The following is a 22,141-nucleotide window of genomic DNA, read 5'->3' as shown; positions in this document are numbered from 1 at the left end:
ATCACCTTATTTAATTGTTATCAGAACCTTACGAGGCAGGCATCATCAACTCTACACATGAGATAACTGAGGCTCAGAGAGTTTAAGTGACTTGCCCAAAGTCCCAAAACTAGTAAGTCACTGAGTCAGTATTTGAAGCTAGATGACCCTGCAGCCCTGCTCTTGTCACCAGAGTTGAAGAGGAGTAGGAGATGAAGTTGGAGATAGGGTCCTTTCACATGAGCAGGGCACATCATTCTGTCTGCCCAAGCCAGAGGCATGGGCGTTGGGTATTCACATCCTAGCCTGAGCTCCATTGCAAGTTAGCCACTGACTGCCCATCTCTTAGGCTCAGGGGACCCAGAGGTGAAGCGCCGTGGCCCTATCTTGGAACAACACTCTAGCTGTCTGGGAGACATGTGTAGACAGACAGCAACAGCGCCTTAAGATCCAGGCTAGAAAGAAGGACAGTTAGGGGCTGTGACCTTAACCCTAGAGGTTGAGGTTGGCCCCGGAGATGGCAATGTAGGAGCTGGGTCTGGAAGGATGGTGAGGAGTCAGCCAGTTGAAGAAGGAGGCTGGGAGGGGAGGTAGGCCTGCCAGGCAGAGAACCTGCAGGAGGAGGGACCCAGGAAGTCAGAGGGGTAGAAAGGGAAGACCTAGGCTAGAGTGGTTGGCAGAGACCAGATCACAAGGGGTCATGATGTATTGCCAAATCCAGGGGTAGATTCCCCCCAGGGGGCTAGGCGAGCCCTGAAGGTCATGGATGGGGGAAGGAGGTCTGACTTGCAGAGATAACCCATTCAGAGAAGAGGGAGAACTAGAGGAGGGGACGAGGCTGGGAGCAGGGTGCCTGGGAGGGTAGTGTAGGAACCAAGACCAAAGGTGACCGTGACCTGAACAAGCGTGATAGAGAAGGTAGCCCATCAAGACCTGTTCAGAAGAGAGAATGGATAGCCTGTGGGAAGGGATTCCCGGGGAGTTGCTGGTGGTGCCAGCAGTTCAGCCCTGGAACAGAGAGGTTGAAATTTCCCAGGGAGAGCCGGAGCCAGGGGAGAGGGCTGTGGACAGAAGGTTCAGGAGAGGAGTGAGGGGTTGAAATTTCCCAGGGAGAGCCGGAGCCAGGGGACAGGGCTGTGGACAGAAGGTTCAGGAGAGGAGTGAGGGGTTGAACTGGAGGTTGGGTGGAATGGGGAGAATGACAGTTCTGAACATCCAGAAGTGCTGAGAAGCCAGCAGTGCTCAGTCACCCGGGTAGGCATGGAAGAGGGAGACCCTTGGACTGTCCCTGGGTCTGGTTTGCCAGGAGGGTGCAGGGAAGGACTGGGGCACAGGTGTGCGGCTGGAGTCTGGGCCTGGTGAGGAGGGAGCATGGGGCCAGGACACATTCACAGACTATAAAATTTCCAGGATCTGAAGGAAGCCACAGACGAGGCTCATGTCATGAACTTCTCCAGACAGTAACTGCTGGTGCCAGGATGACCCGTGTTCAACCTTAGGTGGCTCCACAGTTAACAAGGGCCAGACCCCCAAACAGCTGCTTTAAGCACAGCGTTTGCTGCCCCTCTTCCTTCCTGCAAGAGGCTGGCTGTGTTGCTGGATCAGCAGGAGCAGCTCATCCAAGCAAGTGTCTCCCTGGGCGACCGCACTTCAGGACACGCAGGCCCAGGACCGAGTGGACAGCAGGAGTGCTGGACCAGGAGCGCAGGGATATCACCCGCAGCTCTGCCACTGCCCTTGTTACTCTGCCCATGACCCAGGTGAGCACCAAGGTCCCTTCCAGCTCTTTGAAGCCATTAATGCCAACTATGAAAGGAGAACGCACCAAAGGAGAGAAATTTTTTTTTTTTTTTGCGGTACGCGGGCCTCTCACTGCTGTGGCCTCTCCCATTGCGGGGCACAGGCTCCAGACGCGCAGGCTCAGCGGCCATGGCTCACGGGCCCAGCCACTCCGCGGCATGTGGGATCCTCCCGGACCGGGGCACGAAGCCATGTCCCCTGCATCAGCAGGCAGACTCTCAACCACTGTGCCACCAGGGAAGCCCCCAAAGGAGAGAAATTTTAAGAGAAGTGGTCATAGGGCAGATTGCAAACTCTCTCACAGGGCAAGTGAAACTCACCCATGATGGAGTTTAGGTCCAAGTGCCAGGGCCTGGTTGGGAGTTTAAATAGTGTTGGAGAGCTCAGGGAAAGGAGAATTCCCCATGCACTTGGGAGGAGGGGAGGCCTCTCTCCCTGATGACCATCTCTGTTTCTGTTCTCAGGGCAGTGTCTCAAATGTGTCACACTGGCCACCTTTTTAAAGATCTTGGCAATAGACAAGTCCAGTAAATAGGACACCTGGAGTGTGCCAGGTGCCATGCTAGGTGCTGTACGTGTGCACTTCTCAGCTTCAAAACCACCTCTGGAGGTGAGTACTATTATCCCCACTTTTCCTATGAGGAAATCGAGGCTTGGATGGGTTAGGGAACCCGCCCGGTGGCTGTGCTGGAATGTGAACGCACAGCTGCTGACCCCCGGTCTATCTGCCCGCAGGGAGGCCCAGGGACCTTCAGTCTGTCCAGGCAGAAAAAAGGATCACTGCTATCGGGCCACAGAGTTTTCCGTGGACAACACGAGATGTTTAATTCACCCCGAAGGTCCAGGTAGGTACCCCCAAGGAATTTGCAATGTGAACAGCAACCTTAGAGAAGTTTTAGGGAGACTGATTTTATGGGGTTTAGACCCCTGGGAGAGGCAAGCCCCCTAAACAACCAGCGGCAGGGCCAGGCTTGCAGCTGCTGAGACACTGGTGCCCTCTCACAGGAACACGACCCGGGAGCAGCTCCGTTGTGACAGCGTCTCTGCGGGCTGAGCACCACACATCTGCCTGCTGCTCTGCTGCTGACAACAGGATGTGACAAACCAGCCCGAGGGCGTGTGAGCGGCGGGTCCGGGGGGAGAGCAGCGTGTGCTGTGAGGGCTCCCCCTCTCCTCCTGAGGCCCCCAGCGCCAGGTGTGGACCTCCCTCTGTGCGGGCATCGCTCACTCCTAATGCAGCCTGGCAGGTGCTTTGCCGAGGGGAAGCGGGATGAGGATCTGGCTGCAGCCCTGACTCATTTTTGTGGCAGGAGATTGATGAGCTGTTCGAGGGGGACTGCACGCGCTCTAGTTCACTGCCTTCAGGAAAGGATCAAGCTGGTGGAAACGAATTCAGTCATTCCGATTTAGGGAAACGCGTCTTGAGGCCTTTCCCTTCCTTTTTGGGTCACTCCTGGGGTCTTACATCTTCAAGTGCTTTTTATTCAAAACAAATTTATTTCTAAAGCGTTGGCCCATTGTCATTTGAGAAATTTTATTCAGAGTGGAGTTGAAGGAGCTGGTCGGGTACCTTCTAACCACAACTTGGGCCTGCGAAGACATGGTGTACTGTGCCCCACTGTATTGATATTTTGCTTTTAGAAGGATGGCTTTAATATTCAGACACTATCTGACTGCTGTGCCCACTACAATTATGGATAATTATGATGTCTTGCTGAGAAATCACAGTGGGATACGGGCTCTGCAGAAGAAGACAAACTGACACACACGTTCTTGCCTGGTAGCTTCAGAATCTAAATAGTCGTATTTAGATTTCAGTCATGGCGTGAAGCGTGACAAATTCTCTCATGCTGTGTGTGTGTGGGTTTGGGGGTGGGGGGTGTCACTAAAAGTACTTCTAAAGAAAAAACCCTTTCCCAACAGTGCAAGTGGAGGTAATCAGTAATCTAAAAGGCGGTAACAAGTGGGGAAATAAAGGACTAAAATTTTAGGGTATTTTAAGACTGAAAACGAGGCTTTGTTTGTAACATACTCATAAAGAGAATGTCAATCTTTCAATAAAGGCTGCAATTACCAGAGTGACAGTCCTCTGGTTCTCATTCCTTAATACAGCAAATATTGATCACGTGCCACCATGTACAAGATTCAAAGCATGCCAATTTTGAAAAATAATAGAAATCCCTAAATGTCAGATTCTATTGCTTTACATGTAACAATCACTCATTGATAAGACACATTGTTTTTTTAATTACGACTATTAGATTTGTAAAGGTTAATATGCTTTTTTACTCAGTGATTCAGATCCTGGAATAGACCCTCATAAGGACAAACCGTTTTTAAAATATAGTGGAAACATTCAACACGTAGAATTTGATGTCCTAGTGCATTTCCAGAGTGGGCCACACACTCTTTCGAAGAAGTGTTAAATAAGAGAGGGGTCCTGCATAAACAGATGGGGGCGAGAGCCTGGATAGACAAGGGGGATGAGGGAGCAGGTGGGCCTGGAAGCAGAGCAAAACACAGGAAGGAGAGCAGGTTAGAGGAGCAAACTGGGTGAGCCAGCTCGTATGAGAGAGGCTCATCTTAGGTGAGGGTTACACGTAGCTTTCCAGAGCCTCTGCGGACAGTGACTGACTTCTGTTCAAACCCCACGGTGAGGCTTGACTCACAGTTCCGTGGCCTACTAGCTGCGTGGCCTTTGGCATGTTAACTCAGTTTTTCATGTCTCAGTTTCTCATCTGTAAAATGGAGCCCTTTCTTATGGGCCTGTTCTGAGGACTCAGTGGGTTCATCCATCTAGACCAGGGGTCCCCAACGCCCCGGGCCACGGACCGCGACCAGTCGGCGCCTGTTAGGAACCAGGCCGCACAGTAGGAGGTGGGCAGCGGGTGAGCGAGCGAAGTATCATCTGCCCTCCCCATCGCTCGCGTTACGGCCTGAACCACCATCGCTCGCCTTACAGCTTGAACAAACCCCACGCCCAAACCGGCCGTGGAAAAATGGTCTTCCACGAAACCAGTCCCTGGTGCCAAAAAGGCTGGGGACCGCTGATCTAAAGGGCCTGACACAGTGTTCAGAAAGTGTTAGCCATTATTATTCAGAGGAGTGAGTGGGTATTTTTCATTGTTTGACCATCCACCCTCCAAATCTCTTCCTTTTGTGTGGGTCCTGGTGGCAGTCAGGGCTTACCCTGCACAAAGAAGGCGGAAGCTGGGCCTGGGGGCAGCCAAATGCATGCCCCCTCCTGGAAGCTTAGTCCTGAGGGAGCCAGACAAAGGTTCTGACTGTGCTTAGAGATGATTTGCAGAGCTGGTGGCCTTGAGGAAGGGGTGGCTGGGCTGTGTGATGGGGCAGCCAGACTTTGCCTGTGGTAAGTTGGCATGACCCCGGCTGCCTAGCCTGCCTAGCTCTGGCCTACTATTCTTCTTTTCTGCTGAGTTAGCCAGAGGTCGTCCTGTGATTCGCAACCAATAACTCTATGAGGAGCCATGCTCACCAGTATTGTCAAACACCACTGCCCCTACAGATTGGGGGAGGGAGCACTGCCCTCTGCAATCCCCTCAGACTGTGGAAAGAAGCCAGCCCCCAAATCCACCAAAGAACCAAAGATGACCTCAGAGTTGCCCAGCAAGACCCCAGGGCAGAAATCCCACATAGGGAGATCTTGGCAGACTGCTCTGAAGGGCCGAAGCATTGTGGCAGAACCTTTAGGGGGGCAAGACTGGGATGAACCACACACTGTACCTCTGAACCTGGAAATGGCAGGGGGCTGGGAGGCTGGGGTGTAGGGGAGATGAACAAACATTTACTCAGGACCTAAACCGTGGCTTTTGGGTCTCTAATCCTTTATTACTGTGTTCCTGCCAACTGCTTCTTTGCAGGGAACATCAGAGTTTTCTGCAAGTGGGGCAAGGGTGTGTTTATCAGCTTGTTGCAAATTACATGGTAAACACCATCCCCCTGGTTGAGGCACCTACTGAGTCTCTTTGTTAGATTAATAAGATTACAACAATCTGGGCAGACTTTCAAGTGTTTATTTTCAAAACCTTATTTCAGAGGGTGGTGGTAACATAGTACCAGGCCTTTCTGAATTCTGCATGTTTCTGCTCTAAGCATTTATTTCTCCACATATGGGGCAGAAAAGGTCATTAATCCTCAACCTCTGACAATTTATAGTCAGCGCCCTATAGCCCATTTTTTGATCTTGAACTTAATGCTTATTTTCACACCTCCATGGTGTCACCCTTGTCCCACAGACTTTAAAGGGCAGACTGTCCCTCAGTTTGTAACTATATACATTGCAGCAAAATTGACTCAAAGCAAAATTCTGTAACACAAACGCTATTTTCCCGTTGACTCATATTATTACATGATGGATGTTGCAGCTCCTTGGCAAAAACACGCCACCTCCACCCTCAGGGCTGTGAGGGAGAGTTCTGGGGGACCTGGGGGCACAGCTGGCATGGTGGCCGGGGCAGCTTTTCTCACTGCACTGGGGAACGTCCCATCATGACTTACTGCGCAGCTCTGGGCCCTGTGTGCTTCAGGGACTGCGGGGGGATAGGGATGACTGAAAGCCATGCCTGCCTTCACCGCAGTTCCCCGACACCCTAAGTGGTCTCACACTCCCGGCCCAGGTTGACCAGTTCCCTCAGCTTGCCACGCCCTTCCCCACCTCGTAACATCCATCCAGACCCAAGCACAGGGCTGCTCATCTGGGACTCATCCCTGAGCTCTCAGCCTTCCCATATTCCATAGTCATATTGGTCCCTGGGCTCCCCACCTGGTTTTAGATGTGACTGCCTTCCTGTCTGATTCTCTCATAAGGCCTGTACTCTTTGGGGGCATTTCAAATTCATCTTTATATCCTCCATGGTGAGCTTACAATGTACCAAATATTGGGAATTTACTTATTGTTAAATGAGTAAATGGATGAATGAATTAAAAGATGAATGAGTACATAAATGGAGACACAAATAGTAGACAAAAATCCACTAATAGGAGATAAAAATAGTAATTAGCTTTATCTAAGGGCTTTTCAGTTTACAGAAATTTCAGACTCATGAGCTTATATGATCCTTGTGGCAAATTAGAAAGGTAGTTATGGGACTTCCCTGGTGGTCTAGTGGTTAAGATTCCACGCTCCCAATGCAGGGGACCAGGGGTTGATCCCTGGTCAGGGAACTAGATCCCAAGTGCCGCAAGTAAGACCCAGTGCAGCCAAATAAATAAATATTTTAAAAAAGAAAAAAAAGAAAGGTAGTAACAATTGTTTGAATTTCACAAAGAGGTTAAATAATAACAGTAATAATAGCTCTAATGTCTGAGGACTGACTGTGTGTCAGTCACTCAAACAGTGTGCTCTGTTAATCCTAAAACCACTGTGCAAGGTAAACCATCATCTTTCACAATCGGAGAAACTGAGTCTCAGAAACTTGTCTAAAGCCAGAGCCAGGATTGGAACCCACATCTTGGGACTCCAAAACCTGTTTAGTCTCTGACACAATATTGGCAGACAGAGGATGGAGCCAATTCCAGCCAGCCAAAGTGTCCCTGAGCTAACTCTTGAAGGACTAACGTGAAGATCAGTGAGGGATGGACAGCCCGGTCAGTGGGACTGACACGGGCAAAGGAAGGGAAGTAGAAGCAGGCAGGCCAGGCTTGGACCCTGGGACCTGAGAGACAGTGTGAGGTGTGGGCAGTGGCGTGGAAACGATCAATGCCAGGGGCCAGGAGGAACCATGTCATAACAGGCCTCAGATGCTCTGGGGTAAGGTGCTTGGGCTTTATTTTCTGCCCAGTGGAACAGAAGTGGGTGGGATGAATACTGCAGGGCCTTTGAAGTATTCTTCTATGTTAAGGAAGGAAGAAACTAGAGGCAACAAGACCAGCCTATGGCAATAATTTGGACAAGCCATAAAGTAACCTTGCACGTGTAGTGAAGTAGAAATAAAAGGGGGAAACAGATCTATGAGATGTTGAGAATATTTTCCATACCTCTCTCCTTCCCTGTTCTTGAAAATCTTCCCCATCTTTTTTTTTTTTTTTTTGCGGTACGCGGGCCTCTCACTGCCATGGCCCCTCCCGTTGCGGAGCACAGGCTCCAGACGCGCAGGCTCAGCGGCCGTGTGGGATCTTCCCGGACCGGGGCACGAACCCGTGTCCCCTGCATCGGCAGGCGGACTCTCAACCACTGCACCACCAGGGAAGCCCTTCCCCATCTTTTGCTGGTTCAGGCCTCTGTGCTTCATACTTAGTATTCCCTCTACCTCAAGTGCTCTTTCTTCTCCACACTCCCACCGACCTGGAGAACACCTATTCATACTTCAAAATCTTGTTCAGATGTAACTCTTCCAAAAAGTGTTTCCTTACTACAAGACTGATGGAGTTAATGATCCCATTTTGTGCCACCTTCATACTTTGTACATAATTCTGTTGGGGAATCAATGCCAATGTCGGTTTGTTTACACATATCTATCTTCCCTGACAGACAGTGAACTCAATGGTTGGGACTATTTTTTTTTTTTTTTTTTTTTTTTGCGGTACCTGGGCCTCTCACTGCTGTGGCCTCTCCCGTTGCGGAGCACAGGCTCCGGACGCGCAGGCTCAGCGGCCATGGCTCACGGGCCCAGCCGCTCCGCGGCATGTGGGATCCTCCCGGACCAGGGCACGAACCCGTGTCCCCAGAGTCGGCAGGCGGACTCTCAACCACTGCGCCACCAGGGAAGCCCATGGTTGGGACTATTTTCATCTTTGTGTTCCTGTGCCTAGGGCAATGTCTGACAGGCGCTAAGCACGATGTTGAATGAATGAATGAATGAATGCAGGCACGCATGCCTGAATGTATGAATGAGTAAATGAGTGAGTGAAGAAATTACCTCCTCTCTCTTTTCCAGCCATTCGGATGTCCAATAGAAGTAAGCTACACTTGTCTTTCTCTCTCTGATGAGGTACTTTGCTTTGAAAAATGCCTTTAATTTAGAATTTGTTTTTGTAAAATTAATGAGTGTCTCATTGGCAAGTTTGAAACATTCAGACCAAGCAAAAAATGGTTGGGGGAAGGGAAAGGAAAGCAGAGGAGAGAGGGGAAAGTTGGTGGGGCCACTGGCCTGCAGTTAAAGTTTTCCCTGAGCATGATCAGGAAAAACAAAACACCCAGCCCTGAGCTTGTCTGTTAACAAGTGACCTCAGACAAAGGCTTTGCTTCACCTCCTTCCATTAGCTCACAAGAGGAGCCAAAAGGAAAAGACTTTGAAAATGGTGAGAAACACCATAAAAGAGACATATTATTCTGCCTGGATGAGAAAATACGACCTTGTGAATGAAGTGCTGGATTCCCATGCTCACCCAAAAAAAAGATGATTTTAATGTTAAATGAATTCCTTTCACTTACTAAGACATCCATTAATTAGGGAGAAAACATTTTCTAAAATATAAACTTAAATCTGTTAATAAGCACAAATCTTCACAGAAAAGTAGGAAGTACATGGAGACTAGCAGCCTAACCTCTGACGGAAGCCATCTGTGACTTCAGAACAAGCATTTTTACTGACTGGAGGTGGCACACTGTTGTGAAATGCTAAATTAAATACCACTAAACATTATTATGCCTTCAAAACGTAGTTACAGGCTTCAATAAACACACTTTTATCACAAGAACACACAATCTAAAGCCAAAATAATTTGGTTTAATGTGCCAAAAATATGCTCACCCCATACATTGTTAGAAAGAGCAGTAGGAAAAGAAATCTAAACTTTGCAGCTAATTCATTTGATGGCAGCCAACATCTCCTATCTCCCTTGGCAAGAGGGCCATTTTCTATGTTGTATTTTGCATACAGAAATCTGCATAGAGTGATTTGCATACCAAAAACACACTTGTGAAAGAAACTGTTTGCCTAGGGGCCAGGGAGACATGGGGTTGCCGCGGTTGGCTTCTATACTCACAGCAGACTAGGCTACTTGCTTTTCATTTCCCTACGCACTGCATTTCCCACAAAGGGTTATGTACTTTATGATGCATTAAAAATTAAAGCAAATAAATCCTGTATATAACCAAGAACAACAATACAACACAACACAGGCTAAATCTTTCCATGCTAACCGCCTTCCTTTACTAAGGGACTGGTAAAATAATAAGTGCTATAATATACTGAGCTTTTATTTTATACCATGTGTTTTACATGATTTCTTGCTAATTCTCACAATCAGTCTTCAAGGTAAGTGCTGTAGTTCCCCATTTTCCTTATGAGGAAACTATGACTTGGGGAGGTAAGGTAACCTGTCAAAGCCATGAAAAGCCAGTGGTGAAGCCAGGCTTGGAAGCCTGGTCTGATTGCTCCACCCTTTCCTGCCCACCCCCACCTCCACTGTCTCTCTTTCCCCAGTTTTGCCAAGACCATTGTTCCATTTCCGAGGGCCGAGTCCGGGCGTCTGAGGTGGTGGGGACTCATGCAGGGAAAGGTATACCACTTCAGTTTCCTGGCATTGTTTCTGACTGGAGCCTGGAAGCAGGACAGCCAGTCTCAAGGCTCAGTGAAGGTGGCCAATAAGCTAGCTCAGTGACAGACATGGGGTGAATGGGCAATGGCCTGTGATTCAGAGGATGTGTGGGGGGAGAGACAGATTGGTCGCTGCACAAAGAAGGTACATGGTAGTTGAGATGCAATGGAACCCTCCCACTTGGTGCCCATGCGCTATCACCGATTCAGGGCCAGCCCAGCTGTATTCTTGGAAACACAGAATGGTTTTGTGTGTGCTTAATTATAATGCTACTTACAGAGAATTTATCAGCAGCAAATCGGATGCTTGGTGTATTTCTTTTTTTTTTCACATCTTTATTGGAGTATAATTGCTTCACAGTGGTGTGTTAGTTTCTGCTTTATAACAAAGTGAATCAGCTATACATTACATATATCCCCATATCACCTCTCTCTTGCGTTGTCTCCCTCCCACCCTCCCTATCCCACCTCTCTAGGTGGTCACAGAGCACCAAGCTGATCTCCCTGTGCTATGCAGCTGCTTCCCACTAGCTATATGTTTTACATTTGGTAGTGTATATATGTCAATGCCACTCTCTCACGTCGTCCCAGTTTACCCTTCCCCCCACCCCGTGTCCTCAAGTCCATTCTCTACATCTGCATCTTTATTCCTGTCCTGCCCCTAGGTTCTTCATAACTTTTTTTAATTTTTTGGCTTGGTGTATTTCTTAAGGAAAAAAAACTGGTAATGGCTCTTTGAAATTTGTTCATCTGATGAATCCTTTGCATTTTTCCGGTACGCAGCATTTGAAAGAAATTGGCCATTTCTGGAAAATCAGTGGGGAGAAAAGTGCAGAAAGAAAAGAGTGAGGGTGACTATAAAAAAGGTTTACAAACATTTTCTTTCTTTTAAGATGTTTCTTTGTGTGTTTCTTCTCACCTGGTTTCTCTTTTACAGAGCATGATAGCAAACTTTAGATCTAATCATCTCTCATTATCCATGGACTGCCATTGTCCAGATTTCTGGTTTTGAGACTTCATTATGGATTAGTCACTGTTAGAAAGGAGTTTTTCTGACACTGTCAGTAATAAATCCCTTGTGATATGATCTATAGTAGCTCTGTCTCAGAGCAATTTCCAAGCTAAAGGAAGTAATGCGACAACAAAACTGTTTTGGGGGCAGGCAAATCTGGTTTGAATCCTGGTTTTCTCACTATGGTTTTACCTTACTTTGAGCCTCAGTTGCCTCGTTTGCGAAAAAAGGAAAAGAATATAAGGGTAAACCCTGGTTGTCTACCCAACAGCCATTTACCTCGTCTTCCATGCTAACAACAACAGAAAGTCTTGGTTTTGCTCAGGACTCCACGTGCCTAATCCCCGCAGATGTGTCACATTGATCTAAGTCCTCCGTTCTTGTTGTCAATGATTGGTTTATAGGGGCTACAGGAAAGCATGTGACCTAATTCTGGCCTATGAGGACAAAGGGGAAATCAGCCAGAAGCTTGTGAGAAAGACTTTTCTCTCTGATAAGAGAGACATGTGAAGAGAAAGCCCATCTGCCTTTGCCTTCCTTGCTTCCTGATCTGGATGCTGTTGCTGAGATGTGATGCTTGGTATGGTGGCAGCCATCTCTTGAACACAAGGGGAAACATCACGGACACACTACAGACGGCAGAGAAGAAGGACCAAGAGCACCTAGGTCCCCGGGGACAACACTGATCTACTGAACCAAACTTGGTCCTCCTGTCTCCAGATTTCTTGTTAAAAATCAATGTCTTTATGGTTTAACCTGTCGTGTAATAGATTTTGTGTTGTTTGCAGCCAAAAAAAAAAAAAAACCTAACTTATACAAGTAACAAACTCACAAAATGGTTGTAAATAAATGATACATTGTATGTAAAGTTCTTAGCACAACGCTTGGTACAGTAAATGGTTGCTATAAATATTAGTAACAGCATTTATCAGATATAGGTAACAATCTAAAAAAGCAAAAGTTTCAAAATACAACACAGATGAATAAGGTGAATGATAACTGATTTAGCGCAACCAAAAAGCTTTATATTCTTGGTAAGAGTTGGGGGAGACATTAAGGTATGAGAAAATGATTACAGTGACAAATCCTCATATCTGGCAGTAGGATGTAACTACAGCCAGAATTCGAGCACTACTGGGGATGAAGGGACCGTGGTTCTTTGCCAGGTTTCCATCCATCCTCTTAAAAATGGACAATCACCCTGTCAGCAGCTCCGATTCCTGTCTGAAGCCTGACAATTAAGTGTATTTGTGACAATTATGTGAATTACCAGCCTTGCAAAGGGGCAGAGTTCTTTCAACTCACAGAATCTCTTTCCAGAATACCAATTTTTTTTTTTTTTTTTTTTTGGTGGTACGCAGGCCTCTCACTGCTGTGGCCTCTCCCGTTGCAGAGCACAGGCTCCGGACGCACAGGGTCAGTGGCCATGGCTCACGGGCCCAGCCGCTCCGCGGCATGTGGGATCCTCCCAGACCGGGGCACAAACCCATGTCCCCTGCATCAGCAGGCGGGCTCTCAACCACTGCACCACCAGGGAAGCCCCAGAATACCAAGTTTTACTAGTATTTTCTGAAAACATGTTTTATGTCTTTATGGCGGGAAAGAAATACTGATATACATATATTAAAAATATAATAATTTAGAAATATCATTTCCTTAGAAATAGCCTACCATTTTGGAGCACTGTGGTAACTCACAGGACTACCTATAGTTTAGACATGAAATCACCAATTTTTGAAATAACCTACTAGAACACAAACTAAAAATACAGTAAAATAACATGTGAAAGTACCTAGCTAACAGAGGTAATATCATATAGTAGATACTCAATAAATAATCTTAGAGTAAACCAGATATTTTCCTTCACTCTATGTTTTAGTAGAGGCAAATGACAAGATTTCAAACTAACACTGAGGATTAAACACACGCACACGCATACTCACATCCATATCCATTTATGTCTAGAGTCTATGTACATCCATCCACAAAAGCCCTACTACGCCTTCTATAGTTATTCAACAAGCATTGATTTTCATAGCTGATGGCCCATGAGGCTTTACAAAGCTTTGTGCAGAGGCTTTACAAAAAGTTATTTACAAAATAATCTCTAAATTATTAATCATATTCAGCATATTATAAAAGAGAAATTAATCAAGGATTGTAAACAAAAGGGGATTTTAAACCACCAATTCCTGAATGTTTCTGGTTAACTGAGATTTTCTTGGACACTATACATACACCTGCTTTTCACAAAATCCATCTGTTCCCCTTTCTTCCTTACAATAGAGGGCAAAATTGTTGGTGTCTCAACACCTTACATTGCGAGATGATTCTCCAAAATTAATCACCTCTGCGTCACTAGAAATGAAGAGATTTTTCATTCCTTAGAGGCAATTTCCAGCCTTCACAACATGGTGGATTTTTTCCTACTCATTTATATGGAATTTAACACGTCACAGACAGCAGTTTACATTTGGAGCTGTAGTCTTAACTTGATTGAGGAAGATAGAGGTAAGGGCTGTACTTTAAGGAAGAAATAGATATTTAAGGTGCATGTTATAGTCTCATGATATTTTTATAACAGCTTTATTGAGATATAATTCACATACCATGAAATCCACCCTTTTAAAGTGTGTAACTCAACAGCTTTTACTATACTCACAAAATAGTGCAGCCATCACCACTAATTCCACAACACTTGCATCACTCCAAAAAGAAATCCCATACCCATCATCAGTCACTCTCATTCCTCCCTTCCATCCCTCAACTCCCACTCCAGCCCCTGGCAACCACTGATCTACTTTCTATGGGTTTGCCTAATCTGGACATTTCATATAAATGAAATCATACAACGTGTAGCTGTGTCTAGCTTTTTAGCATAATGATTTCAAGGTTCATCCATGTTGTAACATGTACTTTATTCCTTCGCTTCTTTTTACGGCAAATGGTACTTTATTCTCTTTTTATGGTGAAAATATTTCATTGTATGGATATACAACATTCTTATCCATTCATCAGTTGATGGACATTTGGGTTGTTTCCACTTTGGGTCTATTATGCATAAAGCATCACATGATAGCTTTTTTTATGGAGATGAAATTCATTTAACACACAACCATTTAAAAGTATAGAATTAAGTGGCATTTAATTTTTCACAATGTCCAACCACCACTTCTCTCCACTTTCAAAACTCTTTTATCACCCAGGGGAAAATACTTCATATCCATTAAATAAGCACTTTCCATTCCCTTCACCCCGACCCCAGGTAATCACTAATCTGCTTTCTGTTTCTATGGACTTGCCTATTTTGATATATTATATAAAAGGAATCATACAATATGTGACCTTTGGTGTCTGGCTTCTTTCTTATCCAAGTTGTAGCATGTATCAGTACTTCATTCCTTTTTATGGTTGGATAATGTTCCATTGCATGCATATATCATAATCTGTTTATCTCTTCAACCACTGATGGACATCTGGGTTGTTTCCACCTTTTGGCTTCTCATGGTATTTTAACATTTCACTTGTCATCATCCTAGTCCAGGGTACCATTCTCTCACCTGGATTGCAGCAAGAACATTTTTTAAAATTAATTAATTTATTTTTGGCTGTGTTGGGTCTTTGTTGCTGCGCGTGGGCTTTCTCTAGTTGTGGCGAGCGGGTGCTACTCTTCGTTGCGGTGCGCAGGCTTCTTATCGCTGTGGCTTCTCTTGTTGTGGAGCGCGGGCTCTAGGCGCGTGGGCTTCAGTAGTTGTGGCACGCAGGCTCAGTAGTTGTGGCTCGTGGGTTCTAGAGCGCAGGCTCAGTAGTTGAGGTGCACAGGCTTAGTTGCTCCACGGCACGTGGGATCTTCCCGGACCAGGGCTCGAACCCACGTCCCCTGCACTGGCAGGCGGACTCCTACCCACTGGGCCACCAGGGAAGTCCCCAGCAAGAACATTTTAACTAACCTCTCTCCCTCTGCTCCATTTCTCTCCAGACAGTAAATTGAAGGTCATTTCATGCTTATAGTCCTTCAGGGGTTTTCCAACGGCTCTAAGAACACTCTAAGTTAGAATCTTCAACAAGAACTACAGAGCTTGCGGTGAATGTCTTCCTGTCTACTTTTCCTATTTCACTTCACATCACGCTGTCTGCAACTGAAGGGCTCCAGCCAAAGTGAAGTCTTAGTTTCTCAAAACCATCAGTCCTTCTCTTTCTTCAGGGGAAATGCACATGCTGTGCTGTGTATCTTCTCTTTGCTGGTCTACCTCCTACTTATCCTCTAGGTATCATCTCAAATGCCACTTAGATGTACAATCTTACAACACCCTACACTTCTTTGCAGCATTTGCACAATTGTAAATTTTTTTCCACTACTTTAAGCTCCACAAGGGCAAAGACCATGTGTTGTGCTCCTCATGAGAACTCTTCTGCCTAGAACAATGCTTGGCACATGGTAGATGTTGATCAACAGTGTTACAGACTGGGTACAGGCAGAATTAGCAAATTGTCTCTAAAATTTTGGATACTCTATAACTGAAGGTCTTAAAATATGCTAACTAAAATGGACACACATACAAACAAATCTTAGTTATAATTACATCGTTAGCATCCTCTCTACTCACCAACCCATCCAAATAATAGCATTTAGGAAAATAAGACAAAGCTTTATAAATAATACTAAAATTTAAATTTCCTTTCAAATAGTTCTTTGCTCATGATTTAAAAAATAATTGATCTTTAAGATCACATAAAACAAGCATACTTTAATTGAATGGTTGCCTATCAAAATGTGTTCTTCTGACTTCAGAAAATTATTCTTGCCTTTGAAAGGATCTGAAGAAAAACTTTCTAAAGACACACTTGTACAGCAAGGAAAAATACTCATAACATTAATACTTTGATTCTTTCCAATCTTTATCAGTGTGGTTTAACATGTAAATATGGCCTTTGTTTTTCAAGATTTTACCTACTCTCTTTATTCACTTCTCAAAAGACAGATCAATGGATGAGATTACAGCTCCCTATCATGAAATTAATCTCAAATACTTGAAAAAACTACTTTTAATCACCACCTGGGGGAAAAGATAAATAGCCCAAGCTAGCTTTTTTAGCTGTAGGAACTAAAGCTTAGAGGAAAAAATTAGAGAATGTGATAGGGTAAAGCCTCTTGTTGAAACTGCAGTACCACAAATTTTTTAAAAATTAAAATCACTGTTTTTATGATCATCAGTCCCTTCAAGTTAGGGATGAGGCACTGACCTGGTGCCGGAAATAATTTAAATATTAAATTAAATGTATTTAAGTATTTTGCAGTTTGATTACTTCTAAGTTATTACACAATAGGCTTTTCACAATTGAGACACATTACAAACTTTCCATTAGTGCAAAATAAGTAAAGTTTTATAGTATATACAAATAGAAGATTTAAAAAATATATTTTTTGAGGTATTAGAAAAAGCAATTTATGAAAAGTATAGTCATTGGTTATGTCAAGGTGCTGGGCTGGAGTGATGAAGAAAATGTGGACTCTGATTCAGACTGTATCAATTATTAGCTTTATGAGCAAGCTACCTAGCTTCTGAGTCTGTTTCATTAGATATAAAATGGACTACTTCAAAGATTGAGATTGCATGAAAACGAATATAAAATGTCTAACAATACCAGACATAATCTATGGCTTTTCTAATTCTAACAGATATGCACGATTTCACAGAGTGGTAATTACAGACAAGGTAAAACACTGAATAGAAGTTTAAATTGTTCCAAAGGAATAGTAACTAGAAAAAAACACCTCATGACTCTGAACTCACATTATCTTTCTTAAATTATGTTTTATTCTTCATTGTTAGCTACCATGGTCCCTATTTATTCAGACATTTGTAAACTACCATGAACGATAAAAGGCAAATAGAAATCTAGGGACTGGGACTTCCCTGGTGGTGCAGTGGTTAAGAATCTGCCTGCCAATGCAGGGAACATGGGTTCGAGCCCTGGTCCGGGAAGATCCCACATGCCACGGAGCAGCTAAGCCCATGCGCAACAACTACTGAGCCTGCATGCCACCTACTGAAGCCCGCACGCCTAGAGCCAGTGCTCCACAACAAGCGCAGCAAGAGAAGCCACCGCAATGAGAAGCCTGCGCACCGCAACAAAGGGTAGCCCCCACTCACTACAACTAGAGAAAGCCCGTGCGTAGCACCGAAGACCCAACACAGCCAAAAGTAAAATTAATTAAAAAAAAAAAGAAATCTAGGGACTGAATATGAAAACTGCTGACCCAAACTAAGTAAACCCATCCTCTCAACCATGTCCATCACAGTAAGAATCATGCCAAACAGTTCTCCTTAGATTATACTTGTCTAAACATACACGTTGTATATTACAGAAATTATCTGGTGTTGTCAACAGAACAATCATGAAATACCACAGACCAGAATAATCGGTCTCCCACTTTCTTGAAACTCCATAGATTTTGTAGCAATTCCTTAAATTACATTACATTAGAAAGCAATTTACTTAATAAATTATTGACCAAGGAAACTTCCTACAAACATTTTACAACACTAGTCAAAAATATGTTTTAAAATTTTGCAAAAATGAAACTGCACAATTTATTTCCTCAAAATTTATCATTCTCCTTCCTTGAGAACTTTTCTTTTCCACAAACCTGGACACTAACTTCCTAGGGAAAGTGAAAGTGTCTTAAAAATACATAATGAGGGCTCCCCTGGTGGCTCAGTGGTTGAGAGTCCGCCTGCCGATGCAGGGGACACGGGTTCCTGTCTCGGTCCGGGAAGATCCGACATGCTGTGGAGCGGCTGGGCCCGTGAGCCATGGCTGCTGAGCCTGCGCGTCCGGAGCCTGTGCTCCGCAACGGGAGAGGCCACAACAGTGAGAGGCCCGCGTACCGCAAAAACAAAACAAAACAAAACAAAACAAAACAACCCATAATGACCTGTCTCCTGCATCCTCCCTAACAAAATAGGAGCGCTAAATATAAATTTCATTGCATCTCATTCACAAGTTCTGACTTTTTTCCTCCAAGCTCTTTATTATCCAGTCAAGACGTTCAAACATACTTAGACACTTTTTTTCTGTTAACCACTAAACAGTTTACTATTACATAGTTAAAACATTAACATATCCTAAGTTTGTGGTTTTTAATACAAGTTGTTAGGGCAATTGTGTAACATTTTGGTAAATCATATCAAATATCATATTGAAGTTTATTTCTTATTCACATTCTACAAACATCTCTAATTCACAGAATTTCACTAATTTTATAGTTTCCCCAGTCAGAGATGTGAAGGCTACAGAAAACTGAAAACGTGCCTTATAACTTCAATAAATTTTATGAACCTCAACCACTGTAAAGATCAATGAAATATCTACCACATTAAATGAATGACATTTGTTACATTAAAAGTGAGATTTTTTCCTTTCAAAATTACAAAAAACATTCTTTAATATTTAACCAAAATTTGTTGGAATTTGTAGGGTTGTGTGTGTGTGTTTAAATGTCAGGGTGGTATGATTTTCTTTCGATGTATGGCTGTTGAAAGCTCAGTTGTACAAAAGAAATCTTTAGAGAACAGAGACTTTTCTTTACATACTTATTCCCAGAGCCTGCCCTTCATCTCATTTTGGTTTTCCACATTGATCCAATTGTAGCACTTCCTGGAGCGAGCTAGGTTCTAATCAGCAACATCAGGAAGAGAATAGGACAAAGCCAAATGAGAAAATGCAGATTTCATGTCATGCTCTTTGAAAACAGTGAATGTTTTCTAAGCTATCAGGCAATGTAAGTCACAACGTTTAAACATTAACGTTTAATAATTTTTACCTGTAATGGACATGAGCAGGAAATATGGAATGGGTCCTTTATCTATTCAATAGGTGCACGATTTCTACTGAGATGAGCACCATGTAGCAGAATTTTACTTTGCTCTCTGTCCCACATAGTTGTGCTGACCTTAAAACCTCATTAGTAGGCTATTCAGTAGGGATGCTTGGATAATCTCCACCGAATGGTGGATCAAAGAAGATGCAATCTAGAGGCACGAAATCACCTAACATTACTTCCTGTTAAGAATTTTTTCCTTATGATTGTGGAAAAGCTATTGAGTTAAAGCAACCATGCCGACTCCCCAAAGATAATGGTTCAAACCCCCAAAAGAAATGGTTGCAATTCTCTTGGATTGCCAGAAAGAAGGAATCAATCACTTAAAGAAAAGTCGGTCTGCGTGTTAAGTCACCTCTCCACAAACGTTAACATCCTACACACTAGTATTGTTTGAATGCAATCCTACACCGAATCGAAATACTGGCCAACAGTGGCCACAGGAGTCATCCAATCCACGCCTACTTCGCTTCTTCAGGGATTCGGATGTTTGAGGGACCGGAGGGCGAGGCAGCTTGAAACAGACCTTGACCGAGTCACAGATGAACCACTGCAGCGCGGTCAGGATGCCAATCATGATGATCCGGGTGAACAGGCCCTTCCACATGGCCCCGAACCCCAGGTTGCGGAGAACCTCAAAGGCCGCGCTGCCTTTCTCCTTGTTCAGAACGGACATGACGGAATCGGCCGGGTGGGACACGACGGCGCAAAGACGCCAGCTATGTAGCCGGCCGCGAAGGTCACGGCCAGCTGCTCAGCTTTGGTGTACTGGCTCTGCGGCTTGGGCACCACATACTTGGAGAGCGCCTCGACGGTGCGCTCGAAGCCGGCGAACTTCATCATGGTGTAGGGGATCTGCCGCATCCAGGGCGGCGCCACGCCTTTGTAGAAGGCCCACCGGCCCTCCTCACCGTACATCCTGGGGGCCGCGGCCCGAGGCGGCCAGGTACAGGCTGCTTCTCCACTCGTAGCCCTTCTCCTGGCCCAGGAGCTGCGCGTAGAGGGTCTATACGGAAGACTTCGTATAGGCCGAACTTGAAGAAGCCCTGCAGGGAGTAGTAGCCCAGGAAGGTCGGGGCCCAGCCTCGGGCCAGGCCGCGCAGCCCGTCGTTCCGCACCGTCACGCCGAAGCCGCTCAGGATGCCCTTGTACTTGCCGGGGTCCACCTGCATGCGGCACTTTACCAGGTCCAAGGGCACAATGGCCGTGTGCGTCAGCCCGCAGCTCAGCATCCCACCCAGGCCACACAGCTGCAGGTACTTCGTGGAGCTGTACTCATAGCTGGGTTCCTCCGCAGCCTCCGCCCAGGGCCTGCCCTTGAGTCGGCCCGCGCTTCTCACCTGCAGGGTTCGGTAACTGCCAAAGTCATACGTGGCACGTCACACCGAGCAGTTAGCTCAGTCTAGTCACACACTCCCCTCAGCCGGCGCTCCTTCCTCCCTCAGGGGCCCCGGTGCATTGCGCATGCGTCTGAGTTTACCCCCGAGAGCCCGCCAACCCAAAGGTCAGGGTGAGGGACAGGCCGGCCGGCCCCCACAGGGCTTCAGTCGCGCTCTACCTTCACCTGCACACCCCCTACCATCGGCTGGGCTGCTTTGGGGTTACAATCCCGCTCCTGAAATTTTAAGTGGGGGCATCGCCCCGCCCCTCACCTCCAGGACCGCCCTTTGCCCCGCCCTCATGCCTTCGGGTGAATGGGCTTCTGGTAACGGCAGGAATCCCGCCCCTCAGCCCTTTTTAGCCAATGGTCAGTGGCCCCTAGGTCTCACTTTCGCTGGTGGGTAAGGCTTTCCGTGCCTAGAGTGGCTTCTGTCCGGCTCAGCGGCTTAGTCCAATACAAAGATGCTAAAAAAATAAATCAACAAGTACAAACATGGGTAAACACATGAATAGGCAAGTAAATAGATAAGGAGGTGAGTGAGAGGGCGAAGAGTCGCCATGCACTGTTGCCTTCCTGAAAGGCTTTTCTGGAGTCCTCACTCAACTGCCCGCTTATGGTAATGGTCATCTCCATGGCCACAGAGTGTTCTACGGAGAGAATGGGCAGAGAGAACCAGGAACCTGGCGTTGGAGGCCCAGTGCCTCAGCTTCCGGCCTTACCTAACATTCTTTTGCAGATGGGAAGGATATCTCCCTCCAACACCCACACTCCACTCTTGTTTCCCTCCAAGAGTTGTGAAGGTTTAGGAAGCATGGAGGTTCTCACTAAATTGAGAGAGGGTGCTGATTATTTTCATTCATTAGGTATTTTTTTCATTGACAACTGAATCCCTGCTATGATTCTGGAGTTTACGAAAGTCAGAAATCCTCTCTCCTCTTAGGGAGCTTGCAGTCTCATTGGCCTGGAAAATGAGAACTAAATGACTCCACGTGTAAATAAGTAGCATATATTCATTCATTCACTCACTGTATGCTGGCCCCTATGCAGGATTACGGGTTTAGCAAAGAGCCAGACATATTCTTGCTTACGTATAAACAAGGAGATTAAAAATTGGTATTGTGTGATAAGTATCATGACAGGAGTTTGAATAAAGTTCTGGATGAACAATGAGGGGCAACTAATTCTGCCTGATGAATTTAAGAAGACTTCTCAGAGGTCTTGAAGGATGAGTAGGAGTCGGTTATATAAAGAAGAATGGAAAGATAATTCCAGGTTAGGGGAAACATGAGTGCATGACCCACTGAGGAGAGGTGAGTAATTTGGCATGGTGGAAATCAGCAGGGGCTGAGTCTGAAAAAAATAGAATTGGGTCAAATTAGGGAAAGCCTTAATACCTGTTCAGGACTTTGACTTTTATCATGTAGGGAGGCCAGTGTTTCTCGGAAGTGTGATCCATAGACCACCTGCATCAGAAACATCTGGAGAATTTTATTTAAAATCCCTGATCACACCCTAGGCCCTCTGAATGAGAATCTGAGAGTAGGACTATGCAATTTTAATAAGCTCCCTTGGGTGGATTCTTT

General features: G+C 45.4%; 1 pseudogene across 1 annotated transcript; it reads right to left on the bottom strand.

The window, feature by feature from the left end:
• Nucleotides 1–471: 471 nt before the first annotated feature.
• LOC308605035 (solute carrier family 25 member 3-like) lies at nt 472–20,859 on the bottom strand (annotated as a pseudogene). The gene is made up of 4 exons: nt 20,830–20,859; nt 19,643–20,517; nt 2,783–2,955; nt 472–591 (listed from the first exon to the last, which is right to left on the bottom strand). The product of its transcript is annotated as a solute carrier family 25 member 3-like (transcript).
• Nucleotides 20,860–22,141: the final 1,282 nt, after the last annotated feature.

The sequence above is a fragment of the Mesoplodon bidens genome (assembly GCF_964165515.1).
Source record: "Mesoplodon bidens genome assembly, chromosome: 2".
In the NCBI taxonomy this organism is placed as follows: domain Eukaryota; kingdom Metazoa; phylum Chordata; class Mammalia; order Artiodactyla; family Ziphiidae; genus Mesoplodon; species Mesoplodon bidens.
This window is presented reverse-complemented; position numbering and strand designations above follow the sequence as displayed.